This window comes from Neodiprion fabricii, chromosome 2, assembly GCF_021155785.1.
Source record: "Neodiprion fabricii isolate iyNeoFabr1 chromosome 2, iyNeoFabr1.1, whole genome shotgun sequence".
Taxonomy (NCBI): Eukaryota; Metazoa; Arthropoda; class Insecta; order Hymenoptera; family Diprionidae; genus Neodiprion; species Neodiprion fabricii.
In genome coordinates this window covers 12,498,098-12,521,726 of record NC_060240.1, presented here as the reverse complement: position 1 = coordinate 12,521,726, position 23,629 = coordinate 12,498,098, and the positions used below count along the sequence as shown (strand labels likewise).

Genomic DNA, 23,629 nt, shown 5'->3' with positions numbered 1-23,629 from the left:
GCTGTTGGGCACCGAGAGATGGAGACACCGTTCCTGCAGGCGGAAGCTTTCGTTCCGGAGGCTATGCGCGCGTACCTCTTAGCGGCAATTGTTAACCTCCGCGGCTACGTCCGTCGGGCGAAAGTGGAACTCTGGGAGTCGATAAATGGGATACAGGGAAAAGACGTTTGGTGTAATTAAAACGTTGTCTTGAAGACTCCTTATCCTCGCGACAGCCGCGAGATTTGGAGGGAAAGTTTTAAGCTGAAAGGTCGTAAAAAGACGGGTAAATCGAACTGAACACTGTATTGTACACGGACTTTGTGTGAAGAGACAAATGACTTCTAATGAAGCACAACAATGTCTCCGGGCATTCTTTGAAATAGACAAGAGAAGTTTTATCGAATAAAAGGAGTTTATGATTTTTTGTAGATATCTAAAAGACGGCTGTTGGACAATTTTTAGGTGCAAAGTGGCAGTAAGACGTAAGATGAAACATGGGACGGTGTCTTGAAAAGTTATAGAAAACTCTCAATTCGAAAATGGTGATGGGACTAAGCCGTGTCTTGAAGAACTTTTCTAAGTAACCAGCATACATACGTATAATAGAAATAAACGGGGTCTCGAATTTTTTCCCAAACGGCCAAAAGTTGTCCAATGAAGCGAAAGGTGTCCTAAACCTTTATAAATAGTTAACAGAAATTTTTACATAATCTTCAGGCCAAAAACTAGCAGAAAGACACACATGTACAAAATAGATACTCACAGTTGCGGACATTTTTCGGCTAAATATCTGTCGTCTAGACGTCTTTTGGCTGGCAAAAATATCTTCAATGAGTAATTTAGAAACTAAGAAACATTCTTTTGACTCCCTGATCTATGATCAAAGTAATAACGATCATTAATTCCTTTCCGTACTTGAATGCTTTAGAAAGGCAAACGCATAATGCTGTTTAGTTTTGTATAACTGATCACGCCTCGAAAAAGATCCGACATCTATATTCGAATACTTCTCTTCAAAATATGATCACGGTGTTTGCAATAAACAAATTTGACGATTCAGAATGACTGAAGTGAGCTCGGATTCCAAATCCTTTGAAATCTCTTTCAAAGCAGTTTTCAGCCATTAGCCACGTGAAATTGATACGTGGGAAAAAACTGTAACGACCATTCGTTGAATAATAAACAAACAGACTTCCGGCAGTGGCCGTTATGACTGGATAACATATGAAAGAGAAACGGTAGCACGATAGTAAAATGAAACTAAAAGTGAACAGAAGCTTTTTCCGCCCGCGAGATAATCGTATTCCGTCCCGAAAAGTCGACTCCGAATGCTCGAGTCGTTTCATCAAAGATGCAGCTGAAGGGGACCCGGGAACGAACTAACGAGTGACCGAATGAATGAATAAACTCGGTGTATCCAAACCACCGGATGGGAGGCTGCAGGAAAAGGTGAATCAAGTAGTCCGGAGGCTTTAAAATGCATTAGAAAGATCCTCAGAGCCTCGGCAGCGTCCGTCTCTCTCCCCCTTTAAAAATTGAACGCATGAAACGAGGCGGACAATAATATTTCACGTGCAGCGAGGCTAATTGAATGCTACCATGGTAGTAGTTCCCATCCTTAAGAGCTCCGGGGTAGGAGGACAATAATTAACCGGCTGTTAGTTTACGTCGCCCCCCGCGGTTCGAGGAACACAGCACCATGCACCACCACCGCAAAGAGAGGAGTTCAACCAGCTACGCGAAGTGTCTTCGAAATGCATAAATATCAAGCGGGCTTCACGGCCCCTCAGTGTGGGGGTCACACCTTCTTATAATTATTAAAAGGACAAATGGCCCTCTGTCAGGTATATACCAACGGGTTTTCGGCCGCCTAATACTGCGGTTCGAGGAAGAAGAATAATTCGAACCATAAGGAGTGACGAAGATACACGTTAAGATCATTCGACTGGTTGTTCGGATGTACACGCAGCCGGCCGACGAATCATCATTCATGATTCAATAACGTATGCTTTGTACCGTCGAAATTCTTTGGTTCTAAAAAGCATCGAATTATTGATCAAGACATCGCGACTATAGGTTGTTGTTCAAGACATTTATGAGCTCTACGATTTTTCGCCCGATATGCAAATGAACGAAAGGTTATTAACGGAAACTGTCATCTGTTGGTTTTCTACGAGGAAGAGTACGCTACCGTTCCGCCTTAAAAATGGTTCCACTGTGATTTATGTTTTGGAAACGGAGAATCTTTCGAACCTTTATGTTTCACCGACGGATTCAACAAATCTTTGGGAAACACTATGGTTTATGATCGCGCTTTCGCGTGCATGGTCATCAGCAGGATTCGAAATTGACGGGAAGCAGGGGGTGTTTTAACCTGTTTTAACGTTAAAGCACGCTTACTATAAAGCACTGATTAATCGAATGAAATTTTTCACTTTCCTCAGCGACGATTACAGCTTATCATTTTCTACAGTTCAAGAGAAGACAAGATAGACTAAAGAATTGCAATGTACGACTTGCTGAATTTATTAGTAAAATTGAAGCTCCGACATCCCCCAAAGCATATGTCACACTCTGTGCGGTATAAGTGTCAAGAAAAATGACGGATGTGTTCGCTTTTAATCGCCATGCGGGCCGAAGCCGACCGTGAATATCAGTGTCCTGCTCAACCGAATCCTGAGGGACCATTCAATAAGACGTGTGTATTACTGCACACCGAGAACGCAACTTCCACACATGCAATTTCACCGGGTTTCGGTGGTACGTCAAATCCATGTTGAACATCGTAAGTTTGCGGTACGAACGTTGCGTTCTTCGAGTAGAGGTACCATTGTTATTATTATATCATCAATATTATTAATTTTCTCTAAGAAACTGCGTTTATTTGCGTCCTTAATGCCGTCGTAAACCAACCCTAACCGAGAGTGAATATACGGCTAAGGGGGTGAACAGGGAGAAAGAGGTTCGCGCACGCTCTACAGGGGGGCACGTCAGTGTCCTTTCCTCCTCTTCTCCCTCCTTCCAGGGCAGCAGCAGCAGACGCGCCTCACCGAGCCTGCCGGTCACCGCATTCCTGATTCCCCTCCGTTCTCCCGCCCGCAGACTTTAGCCATCCTGACACTCGTATATATACAGTGTATAGTATCATCGTAGTTGGCTGCTTCAGCTTTTATCCTGCCCCATGGAGATAACATCGCACTTAGAATAAGGGGAGTCCCTACTGAGCGAGCACCGCGGTGGGCATTCTGGATACAACCTGCCACTCGTCAGGCCACCCTCGTATAACCAGATTCCTTCAGCTACCAGTGACTCTGCTATCATTCGGACATTAGGAGGATACCTACACGCTTATATGTACATTGTAGGATGTAAGGGTATAGCTTCAGATTTGGTTTAACATCACGGGTCCTGGTAGCCAGATAGAAATATATACGCTCAGGTATGTACGTACTGACGTACCTGGCATTCAGAGTACGTCTACATACGTTACGTGTTAGAACCAACGTGCTTTATTGCCGATCCAACGGTGGTCAAGATTATGTTCGAACTCTTTCCGCTTTTATCGATAGGTCGTGTCAATTCTATCACACATTGCGTTTTTCTCCCTTTCTGCGAGGGAATTTGAAAAGAAAGCGTACAGTAAAGAAACTACCGAATCGGCAAGGGTAGGATTACTACATGCCCTTACCGTATCACGGTGATATATTAGTCCGATAATATTTATAAGAATTGGAAATAAACTTTTTCGGTCTTGAAAAGAAAAGAGATACAACTTGTGACGATAAATGTTGGGTTTTATCTGATTAACAATCTGCGCGTATCTTCGAGGAATTTCGTACCTTCTTGTTTTAACGAGGGATTAAACAAAGCGCATTTTATACCAAGTGTCTTCCATCTGAGAAACAAAGTTTTTCCCTCAAACTTCGGGAAATAATTGGGTTTAACACCACGGTTGTGTGACCACTGTTGTAAAGAAGGTTTAGGAAATTGATAAATAAATAGTGAATTTAGCTGTGTCGTAATTTCGAAGCGCGTCAAAATTGTCAACTGTAAATTACATATCCGCATCGTTACCGTCAATTTTCTGAACTTTTCTTCATTGCCACAAATGCACGATAATTAACTTCCCAAAGTTTGTCGACAAACATCATTACTGGGGGAAAAGAGAAAAGTGCAGTAATTAACTACGAATCGCCGAGTCTGCTGGTGAAGTTGAATAAGTATGCGGAAAGCTGTTAATCCATGTATAAAATCGACAATAATCTTAAGAGGGAACATCGATCTTGAGGGTTTGAGATTTGAACGATCCGTCATGGTTCGGACGATCGAAAGAAATCGATACTGGCAGTTCAATTTTCGGCCCCGTTCTTCGACCCAGCGATCGAAGGCGTACCGATTACGGCTGTTCCTTCGATTGTTAAGCTCGCCTTGAATTCGCGATGTGATCGGGTCTGTAAGTAGCCACCTGTGCCAGGGTGCATCATGCACGGGCAGGGAATGAATGTCTAAAGTGGTGTGTTGACCAGGGGGAGATTAACAAATCAGAGGAATCTTTCTAATTATTGGTTATTCGAAGGCGAGATCTTAATCGAGAATAATACCAGGAGGCCAGGATCGAAAAACGCACGCTAGCACCCAAACGCCGTTTGACGCTCGGAGCTACGCCGCGGATGCCAAGGCAGTAATATACTTGTGTAGAACGGGGCGCGGCGCTAAATCTGCACCTATCGACGTAAGTATTAGGCGGCAAACCGTGTAATGACCCATCAGGAAAGATGTGAAGAAGTGGTAGTCGACGGAGTCGAAGTATAAGAATTGGTGGGTAGGGAAGTGGGAATTGGGCTTCGATACCGCCGAGATGCAATTACCCGCTATTAGGGAACTAATTTGAATCAATTTACTTTGGCGGCGCGTTCTCTCATGCATTCTCTTGTAACGTCCACGTTTAAGCCGCTTCGGATATGACCGATATGACCTGCCTTGACTGGTAGATCGGACCTCCTAGAGATACCGCGAAAATTTTACACTGTGCGCGATTTTACTGATTGCGCAAGACTGAGATCACAGACCGGCGTTGAGAAGAGTTGGAAAGTTGACGGGGAAACAGTGTATAAAGTAAGTGTGTAAAAATCGTTCCTTGATACAGGTAAAAACGCAGCTTTTAATGATTTTTCAACATCGCCTCGGTAAACAACCGTAAGACCTGTTTTTTATTGTTACCTTTCGGAATTCCCTTCCCGTGCGAATGCTGTCAAGTTTGAAGATGATTGGCCTGGTTGACCGAAACGTCACAATGTTGAAAAATCGATAAAAGCTTCCCTTGGGCCATCATCGATGAACGATTTTTATTAAACCACCATGGTTACGAAGAAGAACTTTTAGGTCATGGCTATTACTGTACAGCTGAATTCTAGAATTTCCGTGTTACGTCATTCTGACGTAACGTTCAAAATTGAAAAAAAGGAAACTTTTCCAGCATAGGATGCTTCGGGTGTCTTCGAATCTATGGAGTGTGAATTTTGCGAAAGACATCGTTGTTCCAGCCACATCGCTCGATAACCATTAACGGTCTTCTTTCTCACATACGAATTGCACGACATGTACCATTGCTAGTTTTTGTTTTTCGAGTATTTTCTCGCGACAGCTTCGACTAAACTGAATCCTCGATTCGATGCGGATCGGTATAGTCGTTACAGCGCACCGTCTGCGATATGATAATATAATCGATGTGCAAAGTTAAGGGTGAACTGTAAATCCGGAATGACAAAGCTACTGCGCGATAAATCAGCCGTTCTTTACGCTGATTGTCACAGTGCGCAGTACTTATCTTTGAACCCCGGTGGCGCGACGAATCGAGGAAGTGCAGTGCGCCAGGTTTCGTAGGGCTACACGTGCGGTACGATTTGGTGAGAGTGGTCACTCTAGGCGACTTCGATTCAAGGGTGTCACCCCCAACGGGATAACGGGCTGAATTCTCCACGGGGATCGAGTCCCTCAGTCCCCGTGCTCCTCGTAAATCAAGGATTAAAATGCGAGCCGTGTAATTCACTGCAGTTTTAACCGTAAACAGTTTTAATCCTTTTGTGATTTTGAATCGGTGGTGTCACAACAACGAATATTAACCCTTACGGGGAGCCCCATGCCCGGGAGTTCCTGAGAGTTTCAATTAGCATCGTTGGCTTAGATCCGTGCACAAGGATTCAGTCAGAACGGCAGACGCGTCGTGTGGAAGAACGTTAGAAATCCGTTTCCCGGATAACAAACGCATCGTAAGGTCATGTTTCAAACACCCGTTTGAAGACAATTTTCATTCAAACCAGGTATAATACGCCCTGAAGACGTTCTTCTATGACGCTGTTTTAAACAAAACAGATCTCGCGATGCGCAGCAGATGTGCACACTAAAGCCACAGAAGTGTGCCTGAGGATGTCGTCCATTCGATAGATTTCGAAATCTATTCTACAGCGATCTCGAAATTATTTAAGAACAAAATGAGAAGGAGATTAGCGAGCGCCTCTTTCAATAAACACCAAGGCGTTTTGATTATACTGTCATTATTCACTGGCTATATTGGTACACCTAAATTTAACGAATTTGTGCAGCCTTGACCGAGTAAATAAATTGCTGTAACACAAAGGAATTGTCTTTCAAACAGGCATCTTTGAGATATCTTTAAGCCGTCCAACAAAAGATGTAAATCCTTGAAATGTCTCGTGTACCGCCTAAAAGGCATGAGAAAATATCGCATTCTGCGTACGTATTGTTTAGACATATTTTCGGTGCATTTCAGCTAAGATCGAAAGTCGACATTCTGAAACTAAAGACGACCTCCGGACGTCATTCGGGAATTAAGAAGGTCTTTCAGACGTCCCGTGTGCCGTCTCGACCTTGGACGCCTTGGACGCTGATTCGAACCAAGAATGACCTTCCGCGGTCTCATCGGGATCTTCCGTTTGACCGGGACAGGTCATTGCCAACCTGGTCCCTGATGTGGACAGTTTTCTGCAGTCTGTGTTTTCGGAATCGTCCTAGGATCTGCGGCCCTTAGTTTTGCAATGCGCAGGAGCGAACTCTCCTCGCCCACATAATGCGGGACGTTAACATTCGTGCGGCACACACCGCCAGACGCTACCGACTCGCAACAGCTTGGCTGGACCCTGTTCTACGGAATATATGGATCGGATCCCGAAGGGTGGGCGGATCGTACCTGCCTAGCTGCCGGCTGTATTACGCTCGTGTCACCGACTTCCATATCCCGTCTTTTAGTTGATCTACATTCATACTTATCCCTCGACCTCTACCGAATATTGCTTTCGAAGACAATCTGTAAACCAAAGGACGCCGTATCGGATCTGTACAATATGAATACACCCCATGCAATACGAACGACTCTGGGGGACATTTTTCTAATATGCTAAGCTAATCTCCAAACTTTATTTCGAAATTTTCCGCATGAACTTTGCAAACTTTTAGACGTACATACTTCAACTCAATATTTTGATCCGAATTTTGTTACTCGGGAGGTTTTGGGGTCGCTGATCACGAATCCGATGTCGGAATTTGATCATTTCTTGATTCAAGATAGTAGATTCGATATAGCGGATGTAAAATTTTTAAAACTATCCAAATTCGATGATTCTGGACGAAATTTGTTACTCGGGGGTTTTTGGTGCTGTACGAAGTAACAAAGATCATTTGAAGTTGTAAATAAACTGCGATAAGGCTAGGACGTGGACATTTTTGGGGTAGGACGCTGAGCATTTCACTGCGACTGAAAGGGTTAATCAAAGGTCAAGAAAATTTTGGCAAAATCTCGTAGCAATTCAGCGTAAGTGAGAAAGCCGCAAAGTGCTGAAATAAATCCTAAATTTACGTACTCCAAAATTAAAAGAGAAAAACGTAATTTTACTTCATATATTCTGAAAGATTCCGCGAATTGGAACATGCTAGAAATTCGTTTAAAGAAATTCGATTTGCGAACTATTCGAGATGGTTAGTCATCTTGTATAATAGTTCATTGTAATTCCTGACCAGTGCAAAATTTTGATTATTTGTTGGAAATATTTCCGATTTGATATATTTCTGAATTGACGATTGACCGGCACATCCGAAGGAACTCCACGTTATTGTACTGCCGGTAATTTTCAGCATCTGACACAGGAAAGCTGTAACGTTTTCCCTTAGATAAAATCCGAGGAGTAGATATTGCTGCGAACCGTTTCCCAACAACCGAATCGGCTATAAATATGCGAAGCACGGTGCAGATTTCCTTGTAAAACGGAATCCGAATTTGACGACGGAGATTGTCGATGTATATAGGGAAGTTTCAAGATGCCGATGGGATTGCGCTGCCGTCATATTCCACGAAAATTCCACCGTCGTTACATCGAAAGTCCTACTTGGGTTCACTCTCTATAAATTTTCAGTATTCAACTTGTTGCAAAATATTTTGCACAATATTGGGCATTGTTTTGAATACAAATGTTTATACGGTTAAAAGGAGGAATGGAGAAAAGATAAGACCGTAATATGCGCAATTACAAATAATGGTAAAAGTAGTTACGCTGCTTCTCTGCGGCACGGCTAAAATGGCAGTAAAGAAAAGAATCATGAGCGAGTCACGGTTGAACGGAGTTGAACAGTTTTTGCTCGGCTTCTTCGAACCGGTTAATTTTGTCGAAAAATTAACAGTTTCCTGCACATGTACCATATAATGGCCTGTAATTTGAGAGCTCAACACCTCTCTAAACTGCAGTGCATCGGAAATTTCAGCCAATAAGTTAAACCGCGTCTCTATAAAAGAACAACTCCAGATATTCCGTAGAAATTTCGCTCAAGAAAGAACTCTTGTAATTTATACTGGAAATTTTTGATCGACAAATGTTTTTCGATTCCTTTGGAACAATTTCAGACATAATTTTTATACCAGGCTTAGAATATAAAAATTTGTCGAAAATATAAATATGTGTATAATATATTAGAGTGGTTCACGAAAAAAAATTATTTTTTTTTCACTAGGGATTTCTTATAAACAGTTGTTTAGGATGAAAAAAAAAGAAAAAATTCACTGCAAATTTGAGCTCGATCGGATAAGCTTTAGACGACTCGCTTTCGAGCTTTCGTTTTTACATTGAAATAACGCGTAAACAAAAATGCTTACCTTACATATTATCGATTTCGCGCGAAGATATAGATGGAAAAGAGACCTTTTTTGTAGGCAACAATATTTTGTTAAATGAAAATGATGAAGACTTTTATTTTCTCTGAATTTAATAACATTATTTTCGTCACAAACAAGAGTTTTACGAGGAGTCCGCACTGAATAAAAATTCTTTTTTTTTTTGTGAACCAGTCTAATATAACATATATATATATATATATATATTTTTTACCACCGATGTGACGTAGCTTTTGGTAGTTCCGGATACATTTATAGTGCGATGTTTTGCCTATTATTTGAAACGTAAGGCATAAATGCGCGGGAAATAAAACTTCGACGGTAATATATGTTTGGTTCATTTTAGGTTTAGAAGTTTTCCGTAGGGCCGACCGTGAAACGTGTTTAGGGTATATTAGAGACTAGCCGTTCGGATGAAAATAATAGCAGCAAGGTTTACCTCACGGACGCATTTGCAACTGCGGTATTTACGTTATCGTAAAATTACAGGGTGTTCGATGAAGTTTCATCAAACGATCAAGCGTAATTATAATACATGCAGCACAGAAGTATACGAAATAAAGTGTACAAATCATTCTCGGCTGTCAGGAATAAAGAATAACGAATCACTAATTACAGACGCGCGAAAACGAAATAACGGTATAGGTACCTAATAAGCGGGGACTGAATTCACTCAACTTTCCTCACAATAGATTTTAGTATTATAACACCGTGAACGAAAGTTTTTACCGCAAAACTAGCATCGCTCACTGTGCACTTTATAGCCAACGAAAAGTTATTCGACGATTTCGTTGCAAAATAAGAAGAGTAGTGGTAACATGTGAAAAAATTGCGTTGTCTCTGTGTGTCATTGCAAATGGCGGATAGCCTGTGTTCCAACAAAATTCATTCTTCGGTAGAATGGTGCAATGTTAGTAACTAAAAGGTGTCTTCTTTTCAACTCGCAAGAAAGAGTATCGGACCTCCGGATAACGGATTCTGCTGAAACTTCTAGAGATATTTTTTTACCTTAAAATATGGAGCTTCCGATTTGTAGTTTCGTACATTTGAATTTGCTTAGGTTGAAATTTAATTGAATGAAATGATTTTATAACAGTTGAAATGCTTGATAAAAAAAAAAAAGAAAAAAGAAGAAGAAAAACCCATAATATTTTGCGATAAGTCTGGTATTTTCGTTGATAATCTCGAAAAAAGTGAATTTATACATTATTTCAACTTTAACCTTGAATAACTTTTGAAACTGTTTAGTCATCAATAAATCGTAGGAGACCGTGTTTTGGAGAGCGTTAAATTCCCTGTGAAAATACGCGTCGGAAATTTATGCGCATTGCCTCGTTATCGAGCTACAAATTTTAGAAACAACTGTGATTATATCCTCAGGTTAATTAGATGGAAAATTGCGTTCAGGAATCACTAAATATTAATTACAACTACAACTATTAAGCATGTGACATTGAAAAAGAAAAAATTCAATTTTTTTTTTAACCAGTATAGTGTTTACACGTATCTGTTATGTTATATATTCCCATTTTATTATATACATACAATGCGAACTTGTCGGTTAGTAATTTGGAGCACTTGAACAAATGTCGTTTGTTCGCGGTTTGGGGGCCCGAAAATATTCATTTTCCGTATAATAATGTGGTCACGACCCGACATTCGGCGGTTGAAGAGCTGATAAAGACGACGAAAAAAAAGCATGTCAAACCAATAATATATATATATAATGTTTAACGATATGTCGCACAGTGCGGTGAGTAGAATAGAAGAAATTCTTTTCGCATTACGCTTCAATTTCACACTGCATCATTTCTTACTATCGGACTTCGCGCGTCAAACATTCCCTGCAGGACGCCATCTTGTATACGCATTTAAAAGTGTGGTATCACCCGGAGAAAATGAAGCGCTACCTGGTTGAACGGTATTTCAAACTATTTGGAAACAGATATTCCAAAAGATTCTAGAAATTCAGTAAAATTTCAATTTTAATTTCAATTTTTTGATTCAACAACTACCTCAAGCATCTAAAAATCTCATGTTAAATATCCTTTGGCTATAGTTCGGCCACATTTTTCGGACTCGCTTAAACGGTCGCGTTTTAAATATTACTTGCAAATTGTCTCTATGAATTTTTTCAGAATTTTAAATCAACACTGTTAAGCGATGGATTTTTGTGAATAATTCATCGGATCGGGTAAGTCTGACAACAAAGTTGCTAACACGGTAAATACCGTTTTTCACTGAAATTTGGAATACAATAAATTTTGTATTTTTCTTACGACTGAAAGATGTCGAATTTGCGCAGTATCGTCGATATGGGATACAATAATTCCTGTCAAAATCGACCGGTGAATAATGTTTATCTGAAAATTGAAAAGGAAATGGCGATTAATAAAATATTTACGATTAGTCTGTTACTACGTGTTGCGTTTCGGTCTCCACGATCTCAACATCCAATTTTCTGTTAAAGATCTGCGAAGAACGATTGGCTGAATTAATTTTAACACCCACTTGACAACAATAATGGAATTACGAAAAAGTATTCAAGGCGTTCGAACCTCTGCGAGGCTTTAGAATTACGATGTTTGTTACAGCGAATTTCAAATGCGAATTTATTCGTTTAAGTAATGCAATACACGCGATATCTGACGGCACAAGCATCGATAATCATATTTTTATCGACTTTAATGTAAATTTCTAGTATTCATCTATGCGCTTTTCACTCGTGAGGTATTGGACAGTTCTGTGCGATCAACTAATTCAAGTATGTTAAAATTACAAAATGAAGTGTTAACTTTGGTCAACTGCCCTCGACGTAAACGGTGTGTTGCGAATGGACATATAAATTTTACAGTGAATCTCCACCAACAATAAGTTGATATTTAATTTTAATTCAATAAAAAAAAAAAAAAAAAAATGTAGGCAACTAAAGCAACAGATTTAATGTAACGATAGGTAGAATATATAATATTGCCAACAAAAATCACACAATACGGCTACGTGTACAATACATTTTTTCGTAATCCAAGAAAAATGTAAACCGTCATTACGTGAACCGATCCGTACGTCCGAAAAATCGGCAAAAACACGTGTTTCGCACAGAGTTCGATTCCCATACGAGCTACCTTCGATAATCGCCGATACTGGCTTATGCGCGATGTAATTAATTACAAGATGAAAAGGACCGAGTCTTCAACGCCGCCTTAATTTCAATTAAGCGACTCCGCAGATGGTCGCAGCTAAATATCAGGCTCACAAGCCGAGCGGGTCTAAACGGTCAGCGAGAAAAAAAAAAAAGAAAATTGAAAAACACATACCGCAGGGGCAGGGTTGATAGCAAAAGCCAACCTCCGACATGGGCTGCTATATACACCTGCGGGCGAGTGCAGACATTCGATCTATCGCTCGCCATTATGCGATAGGGACTATTATACTTTCGCGGTTGTACACTGGACGAGAAGTCGTAGCCCGTAGTCAGGATATCTTACCCTCCTCCCCCCGTCTTTCCCCTTTCCGAACCGTTCCTCTTATAAGCACGACTCAGCTTCGCCGCCCTGTAATCATCGCAGGAGGTGGCGGTGGCTGCTAATTATGTTTCATAACACTTCTTGCCCCCGCCCCTAGGTAGCCGACATCCATCCTCGCCCCCAAGGGCACCTCCTCATTGATTTACATCGTGTATTCATCCGCAGGATGCGCACATGCAGCGGGGCTCGATGCGAAAACGAAAAATTTTTTTTTTTTTTTATCTTCTTCTCCCTTACTTTCGCAGAGTGAATTTTGTCGCGCATTATTCAGCGGAACGAAAACACGAGCGGACTATCAAAACCTAGGGACGCGATCGGTCCGAGGTGTAATTTTCAACTCGTTTGAGTTCTCTCCGTGGTTCCTTAGGATACGTCGGCAATAAAGAGCGCAAAGCTTTTTTCGGTGCATAGCTGCATAAAGCTGACGATATTTAAGCTGCGTGTCGTGATGATGTATTCGTTTTCGCAACACGAATGGAAATTTAATAAACGAGTTACGCGTATAATGGGACCCAATTTGCTGATCCGAATTCTAGAATTACATCTATTTATACGAGCTCGATTCAGACGTGCAAAAATCAAGTGGAGGTAGGGTGTAAACGTGAGGGAACGAGGCCTCGCAGTTTTTTGCACGTCAACTATTACGCTCATCATTCGATGGAGGGGAAAGTATAATTTCGAGGTATAATTCCAGCATATTGTGGAGCTAATATAGCCATTAGCGCAAAGAGCTGTTTGAGAGAATTTGTTGGTTCAGAAGGAACTTCAAGTGGCTTCAAATTTAAAAAATTGCTTCTGGTTAGAAGACGCCAGGACGTTCATAAGTGACGTTGAACCTGAGTTGGCGATGCTTTGCATATAATGCAGTGTAGGTATATACTTTGACTGTTGATCGACTCGTCGTTCATCAAAGGATTGAGATGTCAGGACGGTAAGGAGACTGTAGTACCAGAAATTTGTATATCAACGATTACGCGTCATGTCATGGTACATACAGAGTAAAATCAGTTGAAACGTGACCAACGGTAGAATCGAAGCTCACCGATTAGCTGGTCATGAAAAACATGACGCTTGGACAATGCGTCGATTTTACTCATACCGTTTGTTCATTTGGTGATCAATCTGGTTGGCAACGATTATAGAACAAAGATTATCTCGTCTGGGGGAAAAACCTGTTGCAGTATTCCTGCGAGTCAAGTCTGATGTGCCAACGGATGCGAGGATGATGCCGGTGATCGTAATGCAAACCGTGCCAATGTTTCGTGAAAAGCAGTGCGAAGCGCCGCCGGCCTTAAAAAAGAGAGAAACAGGAATCCGTTCAGACTCCTGATGCAGGCTGCACGTATACGAAGTCATTATACCGCATCGCTCATGTCTCACGGTAATTCATCCTGTTCTTTGTCCGAGCTTTATGCTATTGGTATAATACAATCCGTTGCTGTTCTAAGAATTGCTCTATAAATTTCTTGGGCGGATGGCACGCTTTCCGCTTCGCACATCCGCCACTGCTTTTCAATTTCTCCAACCTGAGATCATCTTCAGCGGTTCTAGCTACTGCCAAATATTGTCTAACGGCTACACGCGGTAAAACCTTGTGTCGAACTTTGGGTTAATATCAACTTTGTACCAATTGCATACGGTGATATTATTATTCTTGATGAATTGTATAGGCAATCTAGTCGAGAAGTATTATTTCATTAAAAAAATTGCATAGTTTCGGTCAAAGACGCTTCTTCCTATTAACGGTTACAATTCTAGCCGCTAAGGTAGATTGCTGATTTACCGACCGTATATAGCTGGCTGAATTGGAAAAATTTCGTTAACATATTCGTGCAACTTTCTACAAAAATTATATCATCGTACAACCGTTTCGGATTAGATTGCATTCGAATGCGGCGATTTTCGTAGGATTGAAAAGACGTTGTTCTACGATTGTCGTTCAATGATAAGTTATTCGAGACTCAAGTACGCGTAATAATTAAATATCAACCTTTTTTTCAATCTTTCCGTTCACGCAATTGAGTTACCTGAAAATGCAAAAAAAAAAAACATATTTCGCATGAAATATAAAAGAAATTACAACAAAAGGGTGCGACTATGTAGTGAATTGTGTGATTGAAAAGGTTAAACCAGCACATAATAGAAGCAATTTATATACCTAACGATTGTCTTACGATGCACGTATGGTTTATATTACCCCATATCAAATACCATAAATTTATTTTTTAAGGATAAAATATAGTGTAAGGCTTCCTCAGTCCCCGATTTTAAAGTTAAAATGTGGTAAAATCGACTACCCATACCTAAATTGTTCGCCGAGTGAAAAAAGTTCCAAATCGGGTTAAGTAAAACTAAAACGGGTTAAGTATTTTTTCGTTACGAATCGCCGGAAGTTGCAATACAATCTGAAGTGCAACGCAGCAAGTTAGAGATTTTGGAATACCGCATCTTCTAGGCTTTGCATCTTCGGAAAACGCAGAATATTTTGTTGGACTACCAAAGAATTGTTTAATTTCTCGAACCATTTTGTGACCGAAAATGCAGGTTTGCAGAAATCTGCAATACAAAAAAAGAAAAGCTTTATTACGTTAAACTTTTTTATCACGTTAAAGCGTCTCGTCCGTCATTTCAAGTGTCCACTATCGAAACAGGACACATCGCAACGAATACCCGCACGTATTTTTGCTGTGCAAAATATATTGGCGAAATTTGCAAAACTTTTGAGCGTATAGCATATTCTACGAACACTCCACGCGGTGGGGAGACGAATGACTTACAAAAGCCATGGCGCTGTGCGAATAGAAACAAGAATTCTGCAGAAGAACGGTTTTACGAGTGTGAGGAAAGTTTCACGTCCGTTTGTGGCTTTGAGTTGCTGGAATCGCCGGTAGAGAATGTAAATAATTTTATTTAAGTGTAATAATTTTGTTTGGAACTTATCGAAGCGGTACTAAAATTTTGAACGCGTTATTCTCAAAGTCGTGATTTCCAAATTTGTACCCGTGACGTTTCAACAACCAGCTGACCAATTCAATCAAGCTTGTACACAGAGGAAAATTTTCGTTTGTCACAGTAACTAGAAAAATTTAGTAAAACAGGTGTCGTTAGAAAGAAAACTGTTTCAATAAGTAATCATTTTGGTAATTACAACGCAAAATCAGTTTCTGAGGTTTACTCTACTTTTTTAGTTAAATAAGGCTTCAACATCAATTTATTCTTGCACAGGCATTGAATTTTCGCAAAGGTTACACAAAAAAATCTAGTAACAGTGATCGTAATGAGAAAGAACAGTAACGGATACTAGACTTTCCGGTAACAGCAACAAATCTACCGGTACTAAAAATTTCTCTCATTGTCAGTGTGTGTGCATAAGTACATGGGCAAGACTGTGGTTCGAAGATTCCAATATATTTTTGATTAAAAAAATTTGCAAAAAAAGCAAAAACATTTGATTGCAAAACCGGAATACCCTCTGAAAAAGTTTCCTCGTTTTCGGCATCGAGGATCACTTTGTCTCGTTCCTACCACCATTTGAGTGCCAAGTTGAAAGTACGTCTACCTAGGCTAGGTCGACATTAATAATGATTGAGGTGCGAGTCGTTGTGGAGTAAGGTCCAGGCGACTGCGGTCCATCGAAAGATTGAAAAGTTGCAGGCTGTCCCCCCGACGCCTCCCTTACTCTCCCTCCCTCTCTCTCTCTCTCTCTCTATGAGCACCGAAGACGAGGCAGAGCGGCGCGATGCAGGGTGTGGCCGCTGTAGCGTAAACCAAAACATAATATCACCTAACAAAGGTGGACCTTCTCTGGTTCTGCCGAGTGATTGACAGCCGCCGTTTGGACGTCACTCAGGACTCTGGAAGCGATGCTGTAGGTACCATGTGTGTGTATTCTGTATACGTAGGCGAATAGGTGAACAAATATACTTGCGCAGAGGTAGGTACGTGGATATGCGTGTTACCTATCCATGATTGCATCTGTGTTTCTATACGTATATCACAAATCGCTCCGAGTTGACGTATGGGTGCGATGCGATGATCCTTTTTCTTATCCACAAGTCGGTACAGCCGTGCAATGACACTAAAAGAATTTCTAGACTCTTCCCTGACTTATTCAACACGAAACACAAGAGATTCAAGAAAATTGTGAGGCAGATGTACAGATTTCGTCATCTTGGTACTAGTTTGAGCCACGTTCATTGTCCGTGATCGAAGAAGATTACGGCCGCAAATCGTACAAAGATGCTTTGATACGCTGGAACGGAAATTGTCAAACGATTATCAAGTGTTTAAAGTGTTGAAAATGGAAGCAGGAGAAAAGTTTGTCGAGAAACGGATTTCGGTGATGAATTGAGTAATCAAATAGATTTGAAGTTACGTCGTTGAATGCATAATTTCGGACAAGTGGCCACAAACGGTGCATTCACTCTTTATGAGAATGATCAAAACGTAGGTATACAGTGGAATTTGGTGCTGAACAATCGGACTGGATTACCCAGTTATTTTCAACCGAGTGGACCACAGTGGCCTCATTATATCGACTGGAACGTTTCACCTGGGTTTGGTATTTGGAAAATAAGAAGGAACGAGAGAAAGAAGTAAAATAAGGATCAACTATAATATAGGCCACAAAGGTAAACAGGTCGCGTGACGGGCGAGCACATAACGCAGGCCTTTGAAGAGGCCGCGTTGTATTCAGAAAAATAACACCCCGTGTTACTTGTGCACGGGGTATGCATAAGGGAGTCTCAAACACGGGGGAAGAACGCGTCTGCAATAAGGTGGAGGCGTCGGATCGTGGAACGTGGCGGGAGAGTCAGAGTCCTGGCAGTAATAGTGCCGAATGGGTGCCGAGTCAGGGCGCAGCTTTTGCCCGGAGTTTAGCGCAGACCGATTTGAACATCGGTTGGCCTGCAGTTTGCGATGTGTAAACACGATTCAGCGGTACGAGCGCAGTGCGCGCGGCTTCGACGTTGTCAAAACTCCCGTGATGAATCGGTCATTACTCGCGCTGTTTCGCGTTTCGGTAAGGCATGAGTTGGGTATAAAACCACCGTAAATCGGCGGCCTCTTCCACTTGCCCCCGGAATGTTCGAATCCCGCTTCCAGCATACATGCCGATACATGTGCAGCTGCGTGTGCGTACGTCGCTAATCGCGAGTACATAACCCGCGGCTATATGCTCGTTTACATAACAATCTAGCACGAATCTTGACGATTGCGTATTACCTACACCCACATCGGTTTGTACTCGTTACGAATCTGTGTACGCGCATGTGCGTGGGTGCTGTTGTTACGATTGTCCGCTTTATTGGGAGCTGTGCAACTTCTACGTTTGCGATCGAAATACTGCATGCGTTCTTTAGGGATATGTTTGTAGGTCAATAGTGGGAAAAAGTGTACGAACACACCATTTTCAATTCACGTCGAGTTACTTCAAGTCATTCGTATTCGATCAGTCTCCTGACTCCGTCAAGTCGCTTGAATTCAATCGAAGTATTTTGATTCCATGAAACCACAGTGACTTCGTAATGTCACTTATTCCAGTGAATTCACGTCAAGTTAGTTGCATTCAACCGAAGTAATTTGATTTCTTGAAGTCACTTGAAATCAGATCAATTCAACCTTTGAACGGTCGATTACTTAGACAAGCAGAGTATCGGACTTTCCGAAAATATGGGGCTTCAGATGCGTAGTTTTATCTATTGGGCCATTCTTCACTTCGATTAAAATTCAGTTAATACAGTTGCAGTTTAACGAGTAGTATACCCTGATGAACGAAACCTGTTGTATATTTTTGCCTGAAACATTAATTTTCATCGTCCTCTCTTGAAGATTCGATGACAGGCATTCGTCATTATTCCAGAGCCATAGTAACGTACAAAACTGCGTTTTGTCGGTAACCTGATGTAATGCAAATGGAGCGAAATAAGGCCGAATGAATGCAACTACGCATCGTAAGTTCCATATTTTGAGCCAAAGAAACATCTCTGAAAGTTTCAGGAGAATCTGTGATTCGGAGATCCGTTACTCTTTCTGTAACTTATCCCCACACAAGGGTGATTGAACGACGATATGAAAAAATATTCTCTCCATCCAGAGAGGAAAATAGCTGTTTTGAAGAAATTGAAGCGGCCGTTGCGTCTCTTCCCCGATTTTCCACACGGTACACGTAACGTCGGGGAATTTTTCTGGGCTACGAGTCTGATTTCTTCGAGTGTCCGAACCCTCGTGTTTGGATTGTCCTCATCCTCCGTTCGAACATAGAAAATAATCGCTGCGTAACCGAACGGCAATTTGTCCGGATCAGCGTCAGGCTAAGCAGATTATGGGTAAGCCGAAACGAACAGCGAGGCACAAGCGATGGTCATCAGGGGTGACGTGTAATATTTCTGACGAACTGCAACGCGACATCATCCGACGTACGCAGCGTCAAGTGCGATACAGAAATAAATCATTATGTACAGACACGAGTAAGATAATCGTCTTGTCTAGCTGCTAGCTGTGCAGGCTGTACTAACAATTACCGTGTCGATATGATAATAAATCCGACGGTATTTCGCGTTCAAGTCGCGTAACTTTTTACTCGGTGTACGTGAATTCTTCTCTGAAAAGTTTCTTATTCCAAGAGACGTAAGGAATATAGAAATTAATATGTTAAACAATCAAAAGCCTTGCCCAGTTGCACTACTTTCGAATAAACAGCAAAATTAATATTTTCGACGGATGAATAGAAGATGAATAACTTGTAGAGAAATTATCATCGTTTTTTTTTTTTTTTTTTTTCTGTTCGCATACCCTGAAGCCGTGCAAAATAACTAAGTAAGGGAGAAAAATTATTCTCAAGATCCAGTTTGTAGAAGGCATCCATTTTCTGCCGGTGCAGTGCCACGGCAACAGAAACGCCCATATCTTTGGGTTAGTACGTTTAATTCCCGTGTCGTACATGTTTTTGCAGAAAAGCTGACGGAACACTTGTGCATATGTACGAATGGGCAGGGCATCGCATATGGACAGGTGTTCTGCTTCTAAGCAAATTACAGTTTTCCCTCTCCAAGAGCCACAAGACGGTCCCTCCCATTCGAGTGAATTTCTAACTGTTGCCTACTAGACGCAGCGCGAGGTATTTTTCAGTCCGCGATTCTTTGATTCAATTTTATTTGACTCGAAAATAACTTGATTCGAAGAAATTGTTCGTCGGGTAAGAAAAGTTGAAAATTCTCGGCTTTTCTCGGTACCACGCTACTTTTTTCCAGCTCATTTATTCGATTAAATTTCAGCAATAAAATGCAGACTCATAGTAACTCAACGGAAAAAAATTGTTATTTGGATCTTACATCTGTTGCGATGAATATATGGACAGCACTTTTTTTGAGTCAGATCTACATCAATTCTGGTAGATCTACCCAAGCATATTGTAACTCTTCCTATTGCTTTTTTAACTCTTATTATCGGATTTGTAAATATTGCTGTGATGTAGATTAAACTCCAAAAAATACTGTCCGTATATTAAACACGGGAGATGTAGGATTTGCAATATGTTTCTTTCCGTGTATGTATGAAAATTTATTTCTTGATCGATGATGTGCAAGTAGGTAGAATGTATTTTATAGGTGAGCCGACAGCTTGAACGGCTTCCGAAGACCATAATGTAGAAGTTTCCCCGCTAATCGCATGAATAAAACACGTTTAATGTTGTGACGACTAGGAGTCCATTATTTTCATTTTTATCATTGAGAAATTCGGACTATTGCGGCCCCGGGCAACTTCGGATAATACGGACTAAAAAAATGATAATGAATTTTTGAGTGATAACGAACGTATTATACTTTTCTTTTTAAACAAACAGTCCTATGTGTTTGCATTAACTCAAATACGTTAAAAAACGACGAGAAATACAAGTATACACATGTGGTCAAGATAAACAAGTCTAACTGCAATGGACGTATGTACTAGAAGCAAAAAAAAACAGACATTTTTGCATTTCACAGACGCGACAAGTAAAACTCGGATGAAACGGGCTTGGATAGGCGAGGTTCAACCGTGCTGTGAAAGTCTTAGAAAAGTTCCCGGATAGTGGCCGAATTTTCAGCTTTTTCTCCACTTTTTCCGGTAGCAAAAGGATTCCGGTTCATTCGCAGCTAATGACCAGTCTGTCTGAAATTGTTGAAAAATGTTTCACTGGTTCTTTGCCTAGCGCATATTTATTCATGTCTCAACACGAGGTCAGGAAAATTCTTTCACGTTATCCACGCATCTACGTGAAACTGTTGATTTCAATCCAATCTAATTCTGCTAATGATGATAGGAATTCTGAACGATCGTTATAAATGAGTCGGATTTCATCAGCCAGGAGCTTCAAGCCTCTGAATGGTCGAGTTCCGAAGCGATGAAAAGTCAGCGTGGTTCTGATTTTCAAAAGTTTTTACGTGAATCTTTCGAACTCCCGAGTTTAGTGTAATTGCAATGAGAACTGTTGAAAAATTTGGATTCTTCGGTAAATCGAACTATTCGAAACGGATGAAATTCGACTAAACGGACAGTCCGTATGCTGATTCGTTCGGACTCCGACCCGCAGCCGAATTCCCGTCACTCTGGTAATAAGACGAACGATTCATCAGAGAGTAGAATAATATTTTTGTTGCATTTTCACCGCGTTTTCCTTGCAGGACAAGACCTTAGCGATGTAACAGTGAATAGGTTAGGCCTGGGGGTAATGCGAGAGTCTTTTTGACTTGGTAATAAACGAGAGGTAGTCAAACGAGGAACAGTTTAATTCGAAAGTACCCGACAGGCTTTGTCAAAGGAAAGCCGCCGCCACTTCCGGTCGTCTAACGTCTTCTTTCAGGTTTAGTTCATCCCTGCCCGCCGACTCGCTACCGAAAGTCTGCACCGAGAACCACAAACGTCTCTGTATCTGCTTGTTGCTCTGTCACGTGTCCATTATTGTTATAATTATCATTCCCTGTATTACTATCAGCCTAGCTACAGGCGGATTAACGTTCGCAGACAAACAGGACGATGAAACCACTTCAAAGAGGCTTTTATACTATACTTACAAGCCCGAGATTGTCGGTCGGTTATATGTCTCTACTCCCAGAGCTTCGGCACAACTTCCATAAAACATAAATGTGTGCACGCAGACTCGTATTTAGTCAAGACTCACATGGCCTTTGCCGTGGTAACCAGACTCGAATCTTCCTTACTTTCGGAATTGTGACAATACTTCAGACATCCGTCTGGGCACAACTGCGGTTTTATTCCAATTCCCTCGGTTCTTCGTTCGCAACTGGCTACTTTCGTTAAAAGGGCAAAAAGTAAAAGCAACGACCCGGTGATTGCAGCTTGGATAATTTTTTTATTTAATTATATATTCGTCGATTGTAGGAATGTTTTACTGTTCAATCGTGCACGATTTTGTAGAAAAACTGTGCTGAAATATACATAGAATACATTTCTTTTCGCGTATATAGGTACACCTGATTTATTCCCTAGCGGAAGAAATATGTTGTGGTATACTGTTTTCCGTGGGAAATTTGAATTTTATTTTTTGGCACAGTGCCCATCCGGTGTTGTAGGTAGATATATTGAGAGAGCTGACCACGCGTGCAAGTTGCATGAATTTATATCTAGCCGCGTCTTCTCGTGGGTCAAAAGGTATTATACTGCACTGCCATTCACAAAAATTCAGCCACGAGCTGACATTGACTGCATTAAATTAACGTTGTTCCCACCCGATATCGATGTCATGAAATTCAATTGCCTCTCAGTCACTTTCATCAAAACACGATAATTTTCTTCCTTTTTTTTTTGACGAACGCGATAGAACTTCGTAGTCCTACGGAAAATAAACATACTTCTTTTTCTCATCCACCCACTATTGATCTTACCTCGATAGAATTTAGACTTGTTTTTATCCGCTGTATGATATTTTTTACTTTCATCGGGCAAACGTTCAACTTCTTAAACACATCAACGCGGTCTAGACAGACGAAGAAATATTTCTTCAGTAATGCGTCGATAAACATGTTCATTTACATGTTCGCGAGTGTTTGCTATTTTTCATTATTCCCCAGTGCTTATATAATCTGACCCCAGGAATTCACATTGTGTTGCTCATTTTGCTCATCTTCGTGAAATCTTGGTCATCTTCCACCCTTCCGTTAATACAGTTAGGTGCCGGACAGCGTATTACATCGCGGTATTTGTCATGTGGTAATTTCCACACTCGGCAGGCATCTTCGAAGCCACACTGTGAAACCCGGTATGATTATTGGCCTGTCGAGATGTTCCCGATCTCGTCGCAGTTCTTCTCTCGACTCGTGCAGTCGAATACGCCGATCCACAAAAACTAGCGAAGCGGCATTACGTGTACTGGTTAATTTTTCTCCTTGCGAGAGAATCCAGCCGAGATGAAAAATAGTGATCGAAGATGGCGAATGTCGGTATATTATCAACGAGGTACAAGGCAGCATCACTATTGGCGATGTGATCGGCGATGATTCTCTGCGAATAGCGTATAATGGTGAGGAAGTGAAGAGTATAGCCGGTGTCTCGGTTGAACCTGGAACTGCGGTATTATAAAGAAAACATGTCGGCTCGAGGTATGCGGAGCGCTAACGCATGCGCGGTACTGGATGCATAAATAAGGACAATCATAATATCCATAAAAATAGTAATAAGACGAATAATAACATAATTGCTCCAAGTGGTAGGTAGGTGGATAGGGTATACATTGCGATTCCCAGGGGAGTGGGGGACCGCCGGGTGGCACCGGGTTTGGACCCCTCCCATCGAGTGCAGAGAACGGCGTCACCGACGCCCCTGAATAAGAAGAGGAAGAAGAATAATAACAAGTAGACGAACACGCCTGCGACTCGCTCGCTCGCACGCAGCGTAGCAAAAGCGTTTTAAACTCCGACAGCGTAAAACAATAAATTGGTGC

General features: G+C 41.3%; 1 long non-coding RNA gene across 1 annotated transcript in view; it reads right to left on the bottom strand.

Annotated features, from left to right (window-relative positions):
• Positions 1-23,629, bottom strand: part of LOC124175274 — a 64,268-nt gene that overhangs the window by 33,806 nt on the left and 6,833 nt on the right. The gene's annotated exons all lie outside the window — the stretch shown is intronic.